This window comes from Ylistrum balloti, unplaced genomic scaffold (assembly GCF_031769215.1).
Source record: "Ylistrum balloti isolate Yb309-2 unplaced genomic scaffold, AGI_CSIRO_Ybal_v1 Utg369668, whole genome shotgun sequence".
Lineage (NCBI taxonomy): Eukaryota > Metazoa > Mollusca > Bivalvia > Pectinida > Pectinidae > Ylistrum > Ylistrum balloti.
In genome coordinates, this window is record NW_026781915.1 from 2,390,086 (window position 1) to 2,409,694 (window position 19,609).

Consider the following 19,609-nt stretch of genomic DNA (forward strand, 5'->3'; position numbering starts at 1 on the left):
TCACACAGTATAACACAGTTTCATTTAATTTCATTTCGGCTATACTGTTTCGAAATTCTAAATTGATATAAGAAGGTGATATTCACTTGTATGCCTTGAGTCAAATCTCATCCAAACATAAAGACATTACCTGTGACCCAAGTGTTTCCTCTGTGGTTGTTTTCGATTTCCTCATTTCCGGTTTCACCTTATCCTCGGCGATAGGTTCTTTCTTGAAATAAATTGTCATAACTAATTAAAGTATTATCTTTCGTTTTAAGTGTTCTTTATATAGTAAGTAAAAAGTAAAGGATGAAAATAGATATTTCAAATAATTTGGCGCCAAGACCAGTGTTTCCATTTTCAACAATATATTTGTCATGTTTCATGAGCTATGCAGTCAAGGTCGGGTAAGAGCTATCCTCCTATACACAATTAAACGTATTAAAAGCAAAATCACAGATTTATATGGAGTGATACAATAGCATTCCCATTATACATAACATAATACGCACAAATTCAAGTCCGAATGTATCCTAAAATTATCTGCTATTGTTTAACATACGAGCTTGCCTTTGTTTCAATATAAGTCACGATTACTTACTCGTGTATCAGTTTTTTTGTCTTCCTGTTCCGCAGTCAACTCTTCGCCAGTTGAAATACTCGTGACACTGGCTTCAGTTCCTCCCTGGTCAAACGCATATCAGTATGTGTTGATAACATTACAATGTAACTTATCTTTTGAAATATTAGATACAAACTTTTAACTGATTAGTCGTATTTCTGTGATCATAGCACATACATTACTAACATTAATTATTTTGATATCATTGAAATGTTTTTAAACAGTAATACATAAACATTTGCTGCAATACAAAAATAAATCCTGATCTTTTACCGATTTCAATCGCGTCCGGCTGTAATCAATATCGTGCATTTTGCCAGCACATATATGATTATTTTTCATTTGATGAAATAAACGGGTACTCGAGTATCATTGTATGAATAATTCCCAGTCAACACTGTGCCGTAAGGAGTCAGGACTTTCATCACCTCCTAGTTAGCATGTGTTAATCAATGTATCTCTCAGATATACAGTTGGAAATATAGACAACGGAAAAACACGACATTTAGATCTCAATAATGTCCGTTCATTTGGTGGAAACACGATTGATTCAATTTTGGCTTTCATATGGTCCAAGGTACTTAATCATTTATTTGAAAGGCAGAAGTACATTTCAGTTTGTTGTTGTTGGTATAATGACCGAATTCACGACAAAAGATCAGCCATTACTTTTCGGACAAACATTTACTTACAATTGTATGATTATTGTCCATCAGTTCTTCCGTTAATTCTCCCTCGACAGGTGTCATAGCTGTAGCTTCATATTCTCCCTGGGCAATATAATGTGAATTGGACATTTGAACAAAATAATCTTCAGGTTATTGATTTGTTGCTTTGGGATATCTTACAGATACCGTCCATGCTAATAATTCAATATTAGATGTTATTATGACTAAAGGTTCTTAATTCGAAATTTCATCCAGAGCTGCTTTATAGTTATTTTGATTGTGTCTGCTCTCTGTTACGATCACGATGGTTCTTTACAATTTCAAAAGTGCAAGTCATTTATTTTCTTTTGTTGCCCATTTCGTCACTAAACCTGCCTTCAATTTGAAGGTGTTTCTATAGTAATCAATTTTACATAAAGAGTTGGAGATATATGGCTTTTAGTAATTTTGGTGGTTAACAATATCTTCATTATTGGTCAACGAGACAAACAAGACACGTGTTACCTGTAAGTCCGATAATTTTTCCTTGTTCGTTTTCTTTTTCTTTCTTTTCCTTCTTTTCTTTTTCTTATATTCTGTGACAGGTTCATCCTAGGAATAAATAACTCATATTGTTCAGTCAAGCAAGAACTTCCTTTTTCGAGCTTGACATTAAGTTCACCACACTTTAAGTCCCTTGCATCACTGACGATAGACGTAAGGTGTTATTCAGTTGATTATTGATTATACGCTGCATACAGATCTAATTATGAAATGAAATCTTTATTCACGTGTTTGGTTTTTGTTCAATACTTCTCTTAGTAGATCACATCTTTAGAAAATAATTGGAATTCAGTAAATTTTGTAACGAATCCATTATTTTCATTTCATTTGATGTTTCACAAGAAACACAAGTGATGACTTCGATTATCTCCCTTTGCATGAAAAAAAAAGTTTAGATACCATTGCTGGACAATTTTTCAGAGTAAGTATCACAATACGTAGCCAATATGAAGTCATATATGAGATGTCTTATTTTGTGCGTCTGAAAACAGTACTGAAGAGCAATAAATCATTAAAATACGATTTTGTGAAGAATTATGATGCATTGTTGAAAAATTGATATGACATAGGATAACAAAAGCTGTACAACAAAAAAACTTGAAAATCCGGAAGGAATAACGAAACCAAGTTACAAAATTTTAGTAGCAAACATCAATGTGACACTGACTTTCTTTAAGTAGCAAATCCAAATTATCCATATCTTTTTAATTTATATAACTAGGTAGCAAACTAGTAACTTTTGAGGCTAAACTTGGGTATGCAGACATTACATAGTAAACCTCCCCAGGTTTTGCATTATTTCGACCAATTAGGATTTTCCCCAGTCATGTGTTTCAATAATATCAGTCCCTAGCACCATTGCCGAGTCATGCAAGAATGGAACCGCTGTAATATGCTGTTTTATTTTTGATATTCGACTCACTCTACGATATCTTATTTCAAATTCGTATTGAAAACTATTTACTGATGAGTCATTCGTAAAACATAAAGGAACAAAATATACACTTAAAGTGAGCTTCAAAGATCACTTTTGTAACACGTGGTCCTGATTTCCCTTACGCAATAAATGCTACTGGCAACAATAATGAATCCTTTAATTATATATACCTTGAAAAGTAATAATGTTTTAATTTACCCTTCCAATCATAAAAGTGATATCGTTTAGAGTTATGGAATCGGTAAGTATCTTTACAATTTTAAAACGAGTGTGCCTAATAATATGTCAATTAAACCAAAGTAGTATATACTTACAAGTGTATCATTGTTGTTCTCTTTTGTTGCAGTCAACTCTTTATCGTAAGTGGTCAAAATACAAGCCCCAGTCGCCTCCTATAAAATTATGAATTCAATAACGTTTGTGACTTGATATTTTGCATATATTTCACAAGTAATTTGATGGTTTAGTATTTTAGCAATTTTGTTGTGAAGTTCATTAAGTACCGTCATTGTCCATATCATGACATCTAAATTGATTTTTGACTTGCGCAGCTAAAGGTAAACGCTCCTGGTAAGTTCCACATACACGATAAAACTATTTGAATGCTTATTCTTTTAATACCAGACGAATTAAATAATGTTTATAAACGAGTCGATTGATTGCTTGTTGGTGTATACATCATGTTAAACTACGTAATTTTTTTTAGTAGATGGCATTCTAATTTAAAATCTAAAAGTTGAGATGACCAGACCATCTTTTCAGAATACTTTCTTACTTGTGATGTATCATTATTGCTCTTCAATTCCTCATTCAACTCCCTATTGTAAGTAGTCGCAGCATCAATCTCTGGTTCTTCCTAACCGAATGAATATAAGAACGTGTTATTTGCGATTTATATACTAAAACGAAAAAGAAACGCCGTGTAACCTAAAAAGATTCTTTTAAATGATATAATTTAATGGTACATTATTTCATTCATTTTTGTATACAATTTCATCTGTTTGGAACCATTTGTTGAAGGTTCTATCGATTATCAATGCTAGTTATGCCACAAATATCCCCCTTTTAGCGAAGACCCTACTTTTATTGCGCAACACGGCCGGACATTTCAGTATCCTGTGTGTCCTCCATGCGCAGCTGTCGCAGCTGTCGCAGCCCTGATGCATGGAATTCATCAGGGTGTTAACCCTTGCAATGGGGATGTTATTCCACTCTTCATGCAAAGCACGTGTGATCTGGACCAGATTAGTGGGGGCATTTGGACGTCTCCTAACTCTCCTATCCAATTCGTCCCACAAATGCTCAATTGGAGACAAATCTGGGCTGAATGCTGGCCAATCGATTGGGATTACGTTATTGTTAGCAAGAAATTGCGTTTCTTTTTCGTGTTAGTATATTATGAAACGGGTGTGTATATTGAACTACCTGTCAACTGTTTGACCGTGACAATTTCTTTAAAATAAATTCTTTGGATATGTAATAACTCAAAAGCGCTTGATTCCGTATTCTTTATTTTCGGTTCCTTCCCCACATCCTCAGTGGTAGGTTCTACCTTAATATACATGCAAATTCTTCGTTAAAATTTCTAGAACAAGACCAGTGTTTCCTGGCAAGGAGTAGATCTATTCATATCCTGAAATTTAGCTTTTGTTGTTTAACACACGAAGTTTCATATAAAGGTGCTTATTTTATCTTTGTTTGAATCTCAGGAATGGTTACTCACATGTGTATCACTTTTGTCTTTCTGTTCCTCAGTCAACACTTTGCTAATGGGACTTGCGACATAATATTCAGTTTCTTCCTAAGCAATCGACTATTAGTACGTGTTGATAACACGACACTGTAAACTTGTTTCGTCAACTTTAGTTAAAAACTTGTTACTATAATACTTTGCAATATGACTGACTCTGTTTCGACTTACATATAATTCAAGGTCCTTAATCATTTATTCCAAACCAAGAATTACATGTCTTCGGTCGCTGCTAGCTGGCATTATGAATGACTACAGGAAAGAGAAACCACATGCCTATTATATGACACACATCTACAAACCCATTGATGATTTTTATCTTCCTGTTCCTTGATCAATTCTCTATCACGAGAAGCCACAACAATGTCCTTGAGTTTGTCAGTCATCTCTGTTTTGTGAAGAGGCACATCTTCAGTCACCACCTAGCCAACCACATGCATTATTAATGTTTTATAAAGATAAAAATAGATTCATAATCCATACAATTTCAATCAATGAGATAGAAAACAAGATAATCAAAACTCGGTCATTTGCTTTTTTTACTCAGTATTGTCTTGCATATGCTGAAAGTACCTTAACTATATAGTTGAAAACCATAATTACTTTATAGAACATATGTAAATGTACTGTCTTATTGTGTGACGACCGTATCACCATTCGTTAGTCTCTAAATGTTTACTTACTCGTTTATCACTCGTATCCTTCTCTCCCCCAGTCATCTCTACATCCTGATTTGTCACAGGGCTACCTTCAGTTAATTCCTAGACAATGTAATATCAGAAAGTGTGCTTGAAACAACATTCATAAGACATATCATTTTGTGGGTTTTTTTAATATTCCTGAAAGTCAACCTTCGTGTTCATTATAATTAACTCCGACACTTACATTTTTTAAATAACTATTCATTCTGTTACAAATATCTTTATTTGTCCTTGTCTTGTTGTTGTATTTTTGTTCCCCAGTCAACCCTCTATGACGGGTAGTGACAACATTGATTTCCATACCCTCTTTGTCACCCGCATATCAGACTGTGCTGAGTAAATGATAATATATAATATAAATAACTTGAACTTAATGTGTCTATCATCATGTCGACTGTTGTATCAACAAAAAAATAACAAATGGGGTATAAACTGTAAACACGTTTTGATTGGATGACATAGTGAAATTTGACACGAAGGATTAATCACGTACTAGTGGAAATCAAAATGCGCAATACGTAGTTCACGATTCTTTTGTAATAATTGAAATATTTCTGAAGCGGTTAGTTTTGCAAAAAATAAAGTTATTTCACTTCAGGTCATATAATACAATCAAAACGATTTTGTTGACCAATTGTACCATTTTAGAAAAAACCTAACTCGAATATGAAGAATGTAAGGTAACCTCTACATATGTAAAACCTCTTAATGATCCATGCATTTTGAAATAGACATATTGATTGCAAAAAGATTGAAATCGATAGCAATTCAACATATTGTTTACGATATTTCCATAATCACCATTTGGTCACAGCCATCTAAACAAAGTATGAAGAGTACAAAATCAAACGGAGGGGGCAATGTTGCTGTAATATTCTTAGTTCATTAAGTAACGTCATTGTCGATATCTTGGCATCTAAATTGATTTTGGACTTCCGCTGCCAAAGGCAAAACGCTCCGAATAAGTTTCACATGCACGACAACAAGATATTTGAATGCAATGTCTTTGGATAACAGGCGAATTATGTATAAAATTTCAGTTAATACAACTCTGAACCTCTCTGATTTTTAAAATCTACTTTCTCTACTCATGATTTTCCTCGGTCGCTTTCTTAGTACAAATAATTCTTGCGTTAGCATTCTTGACGATCCTAGAAGGACGGTTTCGTCCTTCTAGGATCACACAGTATAACACAGTTTCATTTAATTTCATTTCGGCTATACTGTTTCGAAATTCTAAATTGATATAAGAAGGTGATATTCACTTGTATGCCTTGAGTCAAATCTCATCCAGACATAAAGACATTACCTGTGACCCAAGTGTTTCCTCTGTGGTTGTTTTCGATTTCCTCATTTCCGGTTTCACCTTATCCTCGGCGATAGGTTCTTTCTTGAAATAAATTGTCATAACTAATTAAAGTATTATCTTTCGTTTTAAGTGTTCTTTATATAGTAAGTAAAAAGTAAAGGATGAAAATAGATATTTCAAATAATTTGGCGCCAAGACCAGTGTTTCCATTTTCAACAATATATTTGTCATGTTTCATGAGCTATGCAGTCAAGGTCGGGTAAGAGCTATCCTCCTATACACAATTAAACGTATTAAAAGCAAAATCACAGATTTATATGGAGTGATACAATAGCATTCCCATTATACATAACATAATACGCACAAATTCAAGTCCGAATGTATCCTAAAATTATCTGCTATTGTTTAACATACGAGCTTGCCTTTGTTTCAATATAAGTCACGATTACTTACTCGTGTATCAGTTTTTTTGTCTTCCTGTTCCGCAGTCAACTCTTCGCCAGTTGAAATACTCGTGACACTGGCTTCAGTTCCTCCCTGGTCAAACGCATATCAGTATGTGTTGATAACATTACAATGTAACTTATCTTTTGAAATATTAGATACAAACTTTTAACTGATTAGTCGTATTTCTGTGATCATAGCACATACATTACTAACATTAATTATTTTGATATCATTGAAATGTTTTTAAACAGTAATACATAAACATTTGCTGCAATACAAAAATAAATCCTGATCTTTTACCGATTTCAATCGCGTCCGGCTGTAATCAATATCGTGCATTTTGCCAGCACATATATGATTATTTTTCATTTGATGAAATAAACGGGTACTCGAGTATCATTGTATGAATAATTCCCAGTCAACACTGTGCCGTAAGGAGTCAGGACTTTCATCACCTCCTAGTTAGCATGTGTTAATCAATGTATCTCTCAGATATACAGTTGGAAATATAGACAACTGAAAAACACGACATTTAGATCTCAATAATGTCCGTTCATTTGGTGGAAACACGATTGATTCAATTTTGGCTTTCATATGGTCCAAGGTACTTAATCATTTATTTGAAAGGCAGAAGTACATTTCAGTTTGTTGTTGTTGGTATAATGACCGAATTCACGACAAAAGATCAGCCATTACTTTTCGGACAAACATTTACTTACAATTGTATGATTATTGTCCATCAGTTCTTCCGTTAATTCTCCCTCGACAGGTGTCATAGCTGTAGCTTCATATTCTCCCTGGGCAATATAATGTGAATTGGACATTTGAACAAAATAATCTTCAGGTTATTGATTTGTTGCTTTGGGATATCTTACAGATACCGTCCATGCTAATAATTCAATATTAGATGTTATTATGACTAAAGGTTCTTAATTCGAAATTTCATCCAGAGCTGCTTTATAGTTATTTTGATTGTGTCTGCTCTCTGTTACGATCACGATGGTTCTTTACAATTTCAAAAGTGCAAGTCATTTATTTTCTTTTGTTGCCCATTTCGTCACTAAACCTGCCTTCAATTTGAAGGTGTTTCTATAGTAATCAATTTTACATAAAGAGTTGGAGATATATGGCTTTTAGTAATTTTGGTGGTTAACAATATCTTCATTATTGGTCAACGAGACAAACAAGACACGTGTTACCTGTAAGTCCGATAATTTTTCCTTGTTCGTTTTCTTTTTCTTTCTTTTCCTTCTTTTCTTTTTCTTATATTCTGTGACAGGTTCATCCTAGGAATAAATAACTCATATTGTTCAGTCAAGCAAGAACTTCCTTTTTCGAGCTTGACATTAAATTCACCACACTCTAAGTCCCTTGCATCACTGACGATAGACGTAAGGTGTTATTCAGTTGATTATTGATTATACGCTGCATACAGATCTAATTATGAAATGAAATCTTTATTCACGTGTTTGGTTTTTGTTCAATACTTCTCTTAGTAGATCACATCTTTAGAAAATAATTGGAATTCAGTAAATTTTGTAACGAATCCATTATTTTCATTTCATTTGATGTTTCACAAGAAACACAAGTGATGACCTCGATTATCTCCCTTTGCATGAAAAAAAAAAGTTTAGATACCATTGCTGGACAATTTTTCAGAGTAAGTATCACAATACGTAGCCAATATGAAGTCATATATGAGATGTCTTATTTTGTGCGTCTGAAAACAGTACTGAAGAGCAATAAATCATTAAAATACGATTTTGTGAAGAATTATGATGCATTGTTGAAAAATTGATATGACATAGGATAACAAAAGCTGTACAACAAAAAAACTTGAAAATCCGGAAGGAATAACGAAACCAAGTTACAAAATTTTAGTAGCAAACATCAATGTGACACTGACTTTCTTTAAGTAGCAAATCCAAATTATCCATATCTTTTTAATTTATATAACTAGGTAGCAAACTAGTAACTTTTGAGGCTAAACTTGGGTATGCAGACATTACATAGTAAACCTCCCCAGGTTTTGCATTATTTCGACCAATTAGGATTTTCCCCAGTCATGTGTTTCAATAATATCAGTCCCTAGCACCATTGCCGAGTCATGCAAGAATGGAACCGCTGTAATATGCTGTTTTATTTTTGATATTCGACCCACTCTACGATATCTTATTTCAAATTCGTATTGAAAACTATTTACTGATGAGTCATTCGTAAAACATAAAGGAACAAAATATACACCTAAAGTGAGCTTCAAAGATCACTTTTGTAACACGTGGTCCTGATTTCCCTTACGCAATAAATGCTACTGGCAACAATAATGAATCCTTTAATTATATATACCTTGAAAAGTAATAATGTTTTAATTTACCCTTCCAATCATAAAAGTAATATCGTTTAGAGTTATGGAATCGGTAAGTATCTTTACAATTTTAAAACGAGTGTGCCTAATAATATGTCCATTAAACCTAAGTAGTATATACTTAGAAGTGTATCATTGTTGTTCTCTTTTGTTGCAGTCAACTCTTTATCGTAAGTGGTCAAAATACAAGCCCCAGTCGCCTCCTATAAAATTATGAATTCATTAACGTTTGTGACTTGATATTTTGCATATATTTTACAAGTAATTTGATGTTTCTGTATTTCAGTTATACTAAATTAAATATGATAATAAGAACAGCCCATAATTGTACTACCACATGATGCAGTGTTCCTCTTGTCAAAGAGAAATTCTATCAAATTTTACAGTCTGTAAAAGGAAAATATGATAATTATTTTGTTATTCTCAAAATCTCTATTCAGCCCAATATTGTTGATATTTGTTTGTTCCTCATTTAAATCACTCACGTTAGAACTGGCTGCATTAGCTTCATTTGTCTTCTAGCCAACAAAACATTCGATCGTATGAATAAAACATTGCCTTTTGAAATAATCATTATTGATGACGTTCAGATACATAGGATATAAAAAATGACAATATTCTTAGAATTCTTTTTATTTTTGCGAGACCACGTTTTACACTTACTAATTTATAACATTTCGTGATGTAAACAAAATAGTATAACTAAGTAAGGTTTATTCGACACGTTTTAAAGTATGAAGAGTACAAAATCAAACGGAGGGGGCAATGTTGCTGTAATTTTCTTAGTTCATTAAGTAACGTCATTGTCGATATCTTGGCATCTAAATTGATTTTGGACTTACGCTGCCAAAGGCAAAACGCTCCGAATAAGTTTCACATGCACGACAACAAGATATTTGAATGCAATGTCTTTGGATAACAGGCGAATTATGTATAAAATTTCAGTTAATACAACTCTGAACCTCTCTGATTTTTAAAATCTACTTTCTCTACTCATGATTTTCCTCGGTCGCTTTCTTAGTACAAATAATTCTTGCGTTAGCATTCTTGACGATCCTAGAAGGACGGTTTCGTCCTTCTAGGATCACACAGTATAACACAGTTTCATTTAATTTCATTTCGGCTATACTGTTTCGAAATTCTAAATTGATATAAGAAGGTGATATTCACTTGTATGCCTTGAGTCAAATCTCATCCAAACATAAAGACATTACCTGTGACCCAAGTGTTTCCTCTGTGGTTGTTTTCGATTTCCTCATTTCCGGTTTCACCTTATCCTCGGCGATAGGTTCTTTCTTGAAATAAATTGTCATAACTAATTAAAGTATTATCTTTCGTTTTAAGTGTTCTTTATATAGTAAGTAAAAAGTAAAGGATGGAAATAGATATTTCAAATAATTTGGCGCCAAGACCAGTGTTTCCATTTTCAACAATATATTTGTCATGTTTCATGAGCTATGCAGTCAAGGTCGGGTAAGAGCTATCCTCCTATACACAATTAAACGTATTAAAAGCAAAATCACAGATTTATATGGAGTGATACAATAGCATTCCCATTATACATAACATAATACGCACAAATTCAAGTCCGAATGTATCCTAAAATTATCTGCTATTGTTTAACATACGAGCTTGCCTTTGTTTCAATATAAGTCACGATTACTTACTCGTGTATCAGTTTTTTTGTCTTCCTGTTCCGCAGTCAACTCTTCGCCAGTTGAAATACTCGTGACACTGGCTTCAGTTCCTCCCTGGTCAAACGCATATCAGTATGTGTTGATAACATTACAATGTAACTTATCTTTTGAAATATTAGATACAAACTTTTAACTGATTAGTCGTATTTCTGTGATCATAGCACATACATTACTAACATTAATTATTTTGATATCATTGAAATGTTTTTAAACAGTAATACATAAACATTTGTTGCAATACAAAAATAAATCCTGATCTTTTACCGATTTCAATCGCGTCCGGCTGTAATCAATATCGTGCATTTTGCCAGCACATATATGATTATTTTTCATTTGATGAAATAAACGGGTACTCGAGTATCATTGTATGAATAATTCCCAGTCAACACTGTGCCGTAAGGAGTCAGGACTTTCATCACCTCCTAGTTAGCATGTGTTAATCAATGTATCTCTCAGATATACAGTTGGAAATATAGACAACTGAAAAACACGACATTTAGATCTCAATAATGTCCGTTCATTTGGTGGAAACACGATTGATTCAATTTTGGCTTTCATATGGTCCAAGGTACTTAATCATTTATTTGAAAGGCAGAAGTACATTTCAGTTTGTTGTTGTTGGTATAATGACCGAATTCACGACAAAAGATCAGCCATTACTTTTCGGACAAACATTTACTTACAATTGTATGATTATTGTCCATCAGTTCTTCCGTTAATTCTCCCTCGACAGGTGTCATAGCTGTAGCTTCATATTCTCCCTGGGCAATATAATGTGAATTGGACATTTGAACAAAATAATCTTCAGGTTATTGATTTGTTGCTTTGGGATATCTTACAGATACCGTCCATGCTAATAATTCAATATTAGATGTTATTATGACTAAAGGTTCTTAATTCGAAATTTCATCCAGAGCTGCTTTATAGTTATTTTGATTGTGTCTGCTCTCTGTTACGATCACGATGGTTCTTTACAATTTCAAAAGTGCAAGTCATTTATTTTCTTTGGTTGCCCATTTCGTCACTAAACCTGCCTTCAATTTGAAGGTGTTTCTATAGTAATCAATTTTACATAAAGAGTTGGAGATATATGGCTTTTAGTAATTTTGGTGGTTAACAATATCTTCATTATTGGTCAACGAGACAAACAAGACACGTGTTACCTGTAAGTCCGATAATTTTTCCTTGTTCGTTTTCTTTTTCTTTCTTTTCCTTCTTTTCTTTTTCTTATATTCTGTGACAGGTTCATCCTAGGAATAAATAACTCATATTGTTCAGTCAAGCAAGAACTTCCTTTTTCGAGCTTGACATTAAGTTCACCACACTCTAAGTCCCTTGCATCACTGACGATAGACGTAAGGTGTTATTCAGTTGATTATTGATTATACGCTGCATACAGATCTAATTATGAAATGAAATCTTTATTCACGTGTTTGGTTTTTGTTCGATACTTCTCTTAGTAGATCACATCTTTAGAAAATAATTGGAATTCAGTAAATTTTGTAACGAATCCATTATTTTCATTTCACAAGAAACACAAGTGATGACATCGATTATCTCCCTTTGCATGAAAAAAAAAGTTTAGATACCGATGCTGGACAATTTTTCAGAGTAAGTATCACAATACGTAGCCAATATGAAGTCATATATGAGATGTCTTATTTTGTGCGTCTGAAAACAGTACTGAAGAGCAATAAATCATTAAAATACGATTTTGTGAAGAATTATGATGCATTGTTGAAAAATTGATATGACATAGGATAACAAAAGCTGTACAACAAAAAAACTTGAAAATCCGGAAGGAATAACGAAACCAAGTTACAAAATTTTAGTAGCAAACATCAATGTGACACTGACTTTCTTTAAGTAGCAAATCCAAATTATCCATATCTTTTTAATTTATATAACTAGGTAGCAAACTAGTAACTTTTGAGGCTAAACTTGGGTATGCAGACATTACATAGTAAACCTCCCCAGGTTTTGCATTATTTCGACCAATTAGGATTTTCCCCAGTCATGTGTTTCAATAATATCAGTCCCTAGCACCATTGCCGAGTCATGCAAGAATGGAACCGCTGTAATATGCTGTTTTATTTTTGATATTCGACCCACTCTACAATATCTTATTACAAATTCGTATTGAAAACTATTTACTGGTGAGTCATTCGTAAAACATAAAGGAACAAAATATACACTTAAAGTGAGCTTCAAAGATCACTTTTGTAACACGTGGTCCTGATTTCCCTTACGCAATAAATGCTACTGGCAACAATAATGAATCCTTTAATTATATATACCTTGAAAAGTAATAATGTTTTAATTTACCCTTCCAATCATAAAAGTGATATCGTTTAGAGTTATGGAATCGGTAAGTATCTTTACAATTTTAAAACGAGTGTGCCTAATAATATGTCCATTAAACCTAAGTAGTATATACTTACAAGTGTATCATTGTTGTTCTCTTTTGTTGCAGTCAACTCTTTATCGTAAGTGGTCAAAATACAAGCCCCAGTCGCCTCCTATAAAATTATGAATTCATTAACGTTTGTGACTTGATATTTTGCATATATTTCACAAGTAATTTGATGGTTTAGTATTTTAGCAATTTTGTTGTGAAGTTCATTAAGTACCGTCATTGTCCATATCATGACATCTAAATTGATTTTTGACTTGCGCAGCTAAAGGTAAACGCTCCTGGTAAGTTCCACATACACGATAAAAATATTTGAATGCTTATTCTTTTAATACCAGACGAATTAAATAATGTTTATAAACGAGTCGATTGATTGCTAAACTACGTAATTTTTTTTAGTAGATGGCATTCTAATTTAAAATCTAAAAGTTGAGATGACCAGACCATCTTTTCAGAATACTTTCTTACTTGTGATGTATCATTATTGCTCTTCAATTCCTCATTCAACTCCCTATTGTAAGTAGTCGCAGCACCAATCTCTGGTTCTTCCTAACCGAATGAATATAAGAACGTGTTATTTGCGATTTATATACTAAAACGAAAAAGAAACGCCGTGTAACCTAAAAAGATTCTTTTAAATGATATAATTTAATGGTACATTATTTCATTCATTTTTGTATACAATTTCATCTGTTTGGAACCATTTGTTGAAGGTTCTATCGATTATCAATGCTAATTATGCCACAAATATCCCCCTTTTAGCGAAGACCCTACTTGTATTGCGCAACACGGCCGGACATTTCAGTATCCTGTGTGTCCTCCATGCGCAGCTGTCGCAGCTGTCGCAGCCCTGATGCATGGAATTCATCAGGGTGTTAACCCTTGCAATGGGGATGTTATTCCACTCTTCATGCAAAGCACGTGTGATCTGGACCAGATTAGTGGGGGCATTTGGACGTCTCCTAACTCTCCTATCCAATTCGTCCCACAAATGCTCAATTGGAGACAAAGCTGGGCTGAATGCTGGCCAATCGATTGGGATTACGTTATTGTTAGCAAGAAATTGCGTTTCTTTTTCGTGTTAGTATATTATGAAACGGGTGTGTATATTGAACTACCTGTCAACTGTTTGACCGTGACAATTTCTTTAAAATAAATTCTTTGGATATGTAATAACTCAAAAGCGCTTGATTCCGTATTCTTTATTTTCGGTTCCTTCCCCACATCCTCAGTGGTAGGTTCTACCTTAATATACATGCAAATTCTTCGTTAAAATTTCTAGAACAAGACCAGTGTTTCCTGGCAAGGAGTAGATCTATTCATATCCTGAAATTTAGCTTTTGTTGTTTAACACACGAAGTTTCATATAAAGGTGCTTATTTTATCTTTGTTTGAATCTCAGGAATGGTTACTCACATGTGTATCACTTTTGTCTTTCTGTTCCTCAGTCAACACTTTGCTAATGGGACTTGCGACATAATATTCAGTTTCTTCCTAAGCAATCGACTATTAGTACGTGTTGATAACACGACACTGTAAACTTGTTTCGTCAACTTTAGTTAAAAACTTGTTACGACTTGAGCTATGTTTTTTGGGTATATTGTATAACAAATACAAGCACGAAAGAGACATATCCTGTAATGTCATTTTATGAAATGACGAATAGCATGGCAGACATGGTAACAATAATGTCAACCATGTTGTACAAACAAATTTACAACATAAACAATATCATAATTTTGATATATCCAAAAAGACTGGGAAGGAAATGTGCCATAGTCTAAAGGGTGGCATGGTGGGCCTATAAATAAATTCCGATCTATACATAGCCTGGATCGGTTACGCCAAAAGGATTAGAACTCAGTTGGGACATTGATATCTTATTTTCATATGAAACTTATGAGTACAAACATCATGTACTAAACCTCGTTTCCTAGTTCTAACATTATTTTTGTAAAACATTTCATATCACTGCATCAAGCGTCACAGGACTCTAAAATTGGGGCTTAAAAAGAAAATTATCAACATTTTGTAGACACGGTGGCATTGTAAATACAGTTAAATAAAACTCTTTAGTACCGGGCTTGTAATAATGATAATAAACGAATGAAATCCGCAGAAATGCACGCCTGTAAATGCCAGTCCAATACATCCGTCTGACCTAGTTATATTCAATCTTTGACTACATTCGTCTGACATCGTTTAACAATTGTCAGACAAGAAGACATACACCCATTCTTCTATACACACCAGTTATTCATTACAAAGACGAAGTCAATTATTCTGTGTATTTACTTACATAACTGCTCCTTAGATCGTACAGATCACGGATCGATCATAATAAGCCTAACAGGAAGTTCTGTGTTACCCGGAACACATCGGACTAACTAACAGGTTTTACTTTCTGTTTGACATGATTGCATGTATTCGTATTTTCTGAATACGTGGTACACAGATCGATATCTAGACCTAGAGATAGTATTTAATTATGTAAATAAACATATGAGAACCTGTATTGTGTATCACAAATGATACTTACGTTGTCTTGCTCGTAATCTGATTCCGCGATGTCTTTCGAATATCTTTGTTCCATTACAGTGGTATATGGATAACAGGCTTGGCAGTATTAAACAGATACACTGTCGGTGCACCTGATATCAGTTGATTTCTGGGCCTTGCTGATAAGCACACCTGATCATGTACAGGTATACACCTCAAACGGATATACTAAAAATACAACGTTACGTCAATACGATCTTCTGGGAAAACAACACAACTAGTTTAAAGTTATTTTCGCTTTTGTATTTTATAGATATTAATGGTACGTTTACAATGTAAGCAGATGATATATGATATAATGCATTTTCATCATAGCTTTCAAAAGTGTCATCAAAGAGGCTGGAAAATGAAAGCGAAAGTAGAATCCAATCATGTTCCACGGGCATGCTGTGCAATTACATGTAATTAGTAATGACTTTTGTAAATACATTGTTAAACAAAATGATACAGTATCGAAAAATGTCAAAGACTAGCTATGACTTTGACAGTGAAAGTAGACAGAGTAAAGTGATTAGCATCACTTCATAAAATGTAAATATTGTATATATTTCTGATCTAGTCTAAATCAAGGACTAAAGTGAGTTTGTGTCGGTGAAAGTTTAATGTTTAAACATTACTGTATTGACAGTGGCTATATTATGAGTCTGATAAGAAGTAAAGGAAATGTTTTGCTATACACATATCTTGCATTACATATATGGGTTTATGTAATTCAGCGACACATTAAACACACTCGCTACCAATTGTTAAGCAATTTAAATTACTTATCATCGCCAAGCCTTTTAACGAAAGGCGAGTATGCGATATCTTACATCTATACAGATGCATTATTTTACATTAACTTCCTTCTCCTTGTTAGCGGTCAAATATATATTATATACATATTAATAGCGTAACAAGGTGGCGACGCCTTTGTAGAATAATGTTGTTGATCATAGTTATAGTCAGACCTCAGAACTTATTATTGTGTTAAATGATCCTTACGAATTACTTACATGCATGTTTTATGTATCAGTGATAAGGTTAATAATCGCCAAATTAATATATAAACAGGATCAAAATACCAACATGTCAACAATAATCACAATCCAACCTCAAGTCAATGTAACTGGGCAAAGTATCAACAACAGGACGACCTCAGAGTCGGAGACATAAGAAAGACTTCAAGGTGAATAAGAACACTATATAAATCTTGGTCAATCAAAGTAAGTAATGTCACATTTTCGAATGAGAACAAGGTTTTCAACAAAGGAACCAACAGGCAAATTAACGAGCATCAAACACGTCCAGTTTCATACCGCACAAAACAATATACTATTACACAATTATATCCCTATGATGACTGTAAAATCATAATTTTCATCAATTTGCATCTTTTTTTTCGGTCAGTTGACGGCTTCAGATAGAAATTATGAAATTTAAATAGCCTGAACATTGTGACCAGTTAACGGTAGATGATTAGGAACTCATCTGGGACGTTACTTGATAACCATAGAAACCTTTCTTGTCAACCTTAGAAACATAACATTAGTTTAAAACCATAGTAACATTACTTGATAAAAATATAGAAAATTATTTTAAAACCATAGAAACATTACTTTATAACCATAGAAACATTACTTTATAACCATAGAAACATTACTTTCAAACCATAGAAACATTACTTAATAACCATAGAAACAAACCAAAACTATTTGAGACAAAACATAACTATTGTCATGATTTCCCAAAAAAAAATACATCAATTTCACTTCAACGTATTAATAAAACCAGGAAATCATGAAACATCAAAATAATAACTGGACTTCCGTGTTAATTTTTTTTTTCACGATAAAAACCTCATCGAGACAATGTGCATTTTTTCCTGGTATCGCACACTAAATTGTGGAAAGTAAGTCTTCGTTCACTGTGCATGAGAACTTCCTTTTTCATCAAAGGATATAGGTGATACATACAAAGGCCCTCTATTGACGATGTGCACACGTTAGGAAAATTGGACGAAATAAGCTATCGAACATTTGTGCGCATGTTGTGCGGTTCTATCGTGGTTGATATAAATTTAGTGATGACTTATAAATAAGTGTGTGAAATGGTTTATTTATTTTTTAAATACATAAGAATACAAACAAGTATATTTACTAATTAAGCCAGTATACATGTTACCATTAAATGGTAACCATCTTTATGTTACAGCAATGAATCATTTAAAATATCATACTGTCAGAAAGGAAATTTCATTTTCATTATTTCTGTATCACTCTCATTTTTCGTTCATTTGTAAACAGAATATATATGCTCAGCTAAATCTTAAGTGTTGATTTTACACGGGCGAGCCAGCCGGTATGAATTCAGACTTGTCACACACATTCCCGTATCCAGGTAAACTTTTGTTGTCCGATGCACCACTACTCGCTACTTTCTGAGGTGTGAAACTATATACGATAATCTAATTAATTTAAGTCCAGTGTTATTTCAAAATCTATCGAATAAAAATTACTTTTATAATCACCAATCAATTTTAATGTTCATGTGATCGCTGTTTTGTAATATAAGCTAATACTATTTACTAAAACGCCAAAATGTGCGATCCTATCGCACAGTAGTGCGTACGATACTGTATCGTGCGTGTTCGAGCAGGAACTTTGTTATACGTTGTGCGTCACCACAACTTTACATAACATACTTATATCATGCAGTTTTCTATGTCTTTATGAAAAATCCCGATATTCAATATATACAATCATAAACACGAATATCGAATAAAGACTGGATACGTTGTTAAATTGGTTTTTTTTTTATTTTGTTGTTGATCTTAATTTGAAAACCCGACATAGCTTTTCTTAATTGAACCAAAATTACATCCTGTGTCGTCTAAAATTCTCAATAAAAGGAATATGACTGATTTCTCTCTGAATATTGCAATTCTGTTGAAAGAATATATGTTTTAGTATCCTGCTAGCAAACAAGAGAGGAAAGGATGCTACATGTACCATGGATTGTATTCTATATACTCATAACACTGTGCGGTCGGAGTGCTTTGTCCTGCGTCATCTATCCGGATGTAGGTTCAAATATCTCCCGTTACTTCTACTTAGATATAAAGTTTACAGCGTCGCTCTTATAAAACCACTAGACCGTGATCACTGTCAGTTGTTTAACCTTCGAACGTATGCGTGTGTATCTTGCTTCCTTGTGTGTTTGTGTTATAGCTATATAATGTAGTTATTTCAGGATGAACTCCGCGACAATTCAGGTTCTGTTGATGTATTTTGGATTATATACAGTGAACTCTTCGGGTAAGTGTGTTTTTATGTGTTGGTATATATAGAGTATATATTTTAAGGTAATTATGTTTGTGTATATTGTATTATATACAGTAAAAACGTCCAGGTAAGTGTGTTTTAAAGTGGATGCTGTCGAAAAGGAAAATAACTAGAAAAAAAATGATTAAAATCAAGATTAATCATAACTAAAACAGTAACGTTATGGACTAATCTATGAACGACTATGTTTATTGTATTTTACACCGACTGTGATGATTGAAGGTGTACACAAATAACAATGATATAGTTCAATGTATAGGAATTACAATTATCGATTTTAGATTAGTAATAAG

At 33.3% G+C, this 19,609-nt stretch overlaps 3 long non-coding RNA genes across 3 annotated transcripts; all 3 read right to left on the bottom strand.

Annotated features, from left to right (window-relative positions):
* Positions 1 to 147: 147 nt before the first annotated feature.
* On the bottom strand, positions 148 to 1,370 carry LOC132560441 (uncharacterized). Its single transcript, XR_009554654.1, has 3 exons — positions 1,297 to 1,370; positions 584 to 667; positions 148 to 211 (listed from the first exon to the last, which is right to left on the bottom strand). It is a non-coding gene; the product is annotated as an uncharacterized LOC132560441 (long non-coding RNA).
* Positions 1,371 to 6,529: 5,159 nt separating this feature from the next.
* Positions 6,530 to 7,752, bottom strand: LOC132560434 (uncharacterized). The gene is made up of 3 exons (XR_009554652.1): positions 7,679 to 7,752; positions 6,966 to 7,049; positions 6,530 to 6,593 (listed from the first exon to the last, which is right to left on the bottom strand). It is a non-coding gene; the product is annotated as an uncharacterized LOC132560434 (long non-coding RNA).
* Positions 7,753 to 10,555: 2,803 nt separating this feature from the next.
* LOC132560449 (uncharacterized) lies at positions 10,556 to 11,778 on the bottom strand. The gene is made up of 3 exons (XR_009554655.1): positions 11,705 to 11,778; positions 10,992 to 11,075; positions 10,556 to 10,619 (listed from the first exon to the last, which is right to left on the bottom strand). It is a non-coding gene; the product is annotated as an uncharacterized LOC132560449 (long non-coding RNA).
* Positions 11,779 to 19,609: the final 7,831 nt, after the last annotated feature.